We start from the raw sequence: 4662 nt of genomic DNA on the forward strand, positions 1-4662 counted from the left end.
CCTGAGGCGGCTAATTTTGACATTCATTGTGCAGATGATGCTACGGGGCTTGTACCTGTAGAGCTGTGTAATGATGTGGATAGGTTACAAACGCAAGGATTTCGAATCAATGTCAAGTTCTTGAACTTTCTAAAGAGAAACTGGGATGCTTTCAGGAGTTATGGGCTTGTCATGCCTGAGGCTCTGACTTATCTTAATGTAACTGAAGCTTTAGAGAAGCTAAGATCTATGTATCATAGTGCGGAATACCGAGATATTCGCAAAAATTTCATGTTTCAAGATTTGAGCAACTTGTTGCTGAAAAACATCCAGCAGGCAAATTTCGAACAAGCGACACTCAAGCTAGCCGAAGCTTATTCAGGTTATAATTTCTATTTACCTGTATTTTTGGACTTTCGGGGTAGAAATTACCGCCATGGTCCCTTTCATTTACACGAACGAGATCTATTGAGAGGGCTGTTTCTCTTTGCAAGAGGGGATGATATAAGGAGATTCTGTGGTAAAGAAGCTATAGAAATAGAAGTGCTAACATCACGGCAGATGGAACGTTTTTATACAGCTACAGCATTCCATTATAAGAAACACATAAATTACGATGAGGGATATGATTGGTATAAGAGGTCGGTTTATGATCTATATCACGGTTGTGTTGAGGGTGATGGTTTGGAATATGGAGATATTCCTGCTGAACTATATAAAATGGTACATAAAGCCAAAAACCCTTTTCAGTTTTTAGCTAGTACTCTAGCAATCCTGCATAATGATGCATATTCTATGCGTTGTATCCCTATAACCCAAGACGCTTCTGCTAGTGCATATCAGCTTGTGAGTCACTTAATGACTAGCCCTAAAACGGCTATTTTAACGAATCTCATTCATCAGAAAGAGGTCGAAAAGGATGGTTGTATTATCAAACATGAGAATAAAATAAACGATATTTACGATTTCATGCTCAAGCAAATCAAAGAGTATGCGAAGACACGTGCGCAGTGTTCGCAACAAGTGCTTGATAAAATCGTGAAAACGTTTAACCGAAAGATAGTCAAAATGTTTTTTATGCCGATTATAAATGGTAAAACAAAGAGAACCGCGGTTAAGCAACTTAAGGCGATCGTTGGGGATAGATGGTCTTTTGAGACTATTTGTGAAGTAGTAGAGGTTTGTTTCGCCTACTGGAAGGACGAATTTGGAGATGTTTGTGAAGTGATGGAATTGGTCAAAGCTGTTTGCATGGTTGCAGTGAAATTGAATAATAAGGTAGTATATGGGAATGAGTTTTTTAGAAGTATACAAAACTATTGTGACTATACGAGGTTCCACTAACGGTTTATTATGACCGCTTGAAAAGGAAAAAGTCTACGGTCACACTAAAAGAAAGGACTGACACCAAAGACTTAAGAAAGAGTCTGACCTCTATCTTTGCTAACTTCATCCACCAGAAGGATGCGTTTATAGCACTCAACGTTGTTTTAAGAGTGCTCTCTGAAGAACAGTGTACGGGTCAATTGGGATATGGTGTGCCCATATACACAATTCATGACAACTTTCTAACAACTATAGATCATGTAGATCTAATGCCTAAATTTTATAGAGATAGTGTCATTATGTTGAGACATCCATCTCTTTTAATGAAACAATTTCTTATTGATAATCTAATTATACATGCATTGCAACGAGGTCTCAATGAAAAACATTTCAAAAAGGAAGCTGATTGGAAGTACATTGTGGACTATGTTATCAAATTCGATCCCCGCCTTCTGCAGGTGTTTCCTGAATACAAGGGAGAAGGTGAACGCCTAGGACTAGGAGCGGAATCACTCCGTTTTAGACCAGTTACTAAACAGGAATACTTGAAGTTTAAGAAAGACCGAGAGGACAAGAAGTTTTTGAAGGGTATTGATCAGCTAGCGGAGAGTAAGCATGGCGTGTGGGTTACACCTCTTTATAAGGATGAGTTGCGTCCTATACCTCGTACAGTGATTACCAAGTGCATAGAATTTTGTGTACCTAATTATAACAAACTTTCGTCGTCAGAGAAACTCAGTTGGCAAAAGTCGATAGCGAGACTGAATAAGGCTTACACCGTGTATAATCAAACCTTATTCGAGGGGGAGGGTGTGAGTAGGTGGTTGGATTACTGTGAAGGTCTCTGCGAGCTTGAGGGCAGTGAAGACTATTGTCTCCACCACTAAAAGGGTAATACTCGCTCAAAGTGATGAAATCTGTCGAGGAAACATAAGCAATTTCCTGTGTAGTGATCTCTGTTCATGGAGGTCATGAGGCCACTGACACCCTTGCGGGTCGGTGGGATAGAAGAGTGGGTATGTGGGCCTTCTATCAAAAGATACCGCTCCTGTCGCCACGTGAATATCTCCCTCCCTCCTGGTGTCGAGAAATGATATCCAATCTTTTTGTGTCGATCATATATATTATGTGTATAAGTTTTGATTCTTCAACTGAAATAGTCTGATCTACTGTTTTTAAACGACCTTCCCGATCAGTGAAGGCAAAAAAATGTAAGGTGTTTGAGCGCTAGAGGTAATAAGGCTTTGCCGCCGAATTTGGTGGGAGATGATGGGTATCTAGTACAAACAGAGTGAACGATTACGAAATAAATAACCCTTGGAAAGCATGAGATCTCATTTATGATCAGCCCTTTTCTGGGTGAATCTGATAGCGCAGTTGAAGAATAATTGGCGACGTTCTGTGATAATACGGGATAGCGTAATGTTGTTTAGGATGATCGTGTAGTGGTATGATCGGAACTAGTATTTAGATATATGCGACCCTCTACCGGTTTGACCTTCGTTGATGGAACTCGACCTTTTCGTAGATTCCATGTTCAGATCCGTCTATCTCTCCTCTCCCTTTCTTTGAACCTTTGGGCTTCTCAAATAGGACGTGTATGTTTCCCTAGATGAGGGAAACTCGTCATTATTATGAATAGGTTACTCTATCAAAAACGTTCTATCCAATTCCCGGAGTCATTCACTCTCATAGTCAGTCTCGCCTTCGCTTAGTTGAGGGATACTAACATCACCATCTACACTGAGGAATATCTGAGATTTCTCAGGCTTCACGACCATGCCCCCACCACCACGTTCGATCACTGAAATAAATCCACTTAGATTTACGTGCCTTAAGATGTCTAGAATTTGTGGACGGTCAAGATGATATGGGTCATACCGTGTTGAAGCTAGAAGGACATTGGTGTCCCATCTTGTATAAAGAACGCCTTCATACCGGCCCAGGACCTCCCTATCGAATTGATGCTGAAAAAAGATATGTAAGAGCACGTCACTCAATTCACCTATCAATGGTATACAATTGTAATGATGAATTTGGAGGTTAGTGTCGGCATTATATATCGGGAGAGATAGAAATTCCTTTAAGATGTGGGAAATCACTCCCAGATTGTGTAGACACTTTAATGTATTCCATAGACGTGGAGTAGAAACATACTGGATACTGTGACTCAAATCCACGCAGACTATTTTCTCTACTCCACTTTGACCATCCCAGAACCTCTCGTGGTAATCCAACATTTCATTATAATAATTGAGTCTAGAGGGGTGATTGTTTCTTATCACTAGAAACTCCCGCATTAAGATATTCGCTAATGCTTTAAAAAGTAGCGCATCTGCTGAAAGGGATGGGGCAGCCATACAAGGCCAATCACCAGCATTGATGAGTGGGCGCCTGGCACTTAAATACCCGAGCTCATCTTGCCTATCCAGAGTGAAATGTTCCTGCAAAGTCATACCACCCCTACCATATTTATAGGTTTTGTATACCAATTTGGGATGAAATGAAGAATAACCTTCGTGTATATGCGACACCATGGTATCGATTTCTTCGGGTAAGACGCCCCGATCCCTCCACATATCGTTCGAATTATAGAGACTCCTGACCTCGTTAACCAATTGAAGTTTCCTAAAACCACCATTATGAAATCTCCGGCGAAAAGTTGCGTTGTGATTACTTCTAGATCCAATTCGAGAGAGAGAGAAAATAAGTCGGTAATTGTTCATAATTTATCGTATTCATCTATACTTACTCTTGGTAAGTTGGCCGGTTTCTTGGTTTGCGTTCATGATTTGGAATCAATTGGATATGCTACTATCCGCTTGACGTCTAGAACATTAGTTAGCCTCTTCCTATTTAGGGAGAGGAAAACACTCTACTGTACCAGTAGGCCGAAGACCCGCAAGCTCAACCTGATGCCTTTGTTATTGTTCCTCAATCCGTGTCAGTATCATTCCTACTCATAAGAAGGGGATTCTTATCTGTAAAAACATCTCATTTACGACTCCATCCAACGACCAATTCCGGGATTTTGGGAGTATCGAGTCAGTGCACTATCTCTCTCATCCTCATTCATGTATCTACCTATTTCCATTCCTAATATGCCATCTTTCCTTACTTTACCTTACCTGTGTTTATGCTGTACCGACTGTACTAATCATAATTTGTGTTGTTAAACTCATACAAACCATGATACCCATCAAAGCACCCGCTAACCTCGCTTTAGCTATCTCACCTCTAGGATTGTAATTAGTAATATCTGCTACATCGCGAAATGTTGGATCGTTACGAAACGCGTCCAATACGATTTCCTGCACGTCCTTAGTAAGAAGATATGTCTTCTTATGAAACCCATCG

Source organism: Triticum dicoccoides, chromosome 2B (assembly GCF_002162155.2).
Source record: "Triticum dicoccoides isolate Atlit2015 ecotype Zavitan chromosome 2B, WEW_v2.0, whole genome shotgun sequence".
Classification (NCBI taxonomy): Eukaryota; Viridiplantae; Streptophyta; class Magnoliopsida; order Poales; family Poaceae; genus Triticum; species Triticum dicoccoides.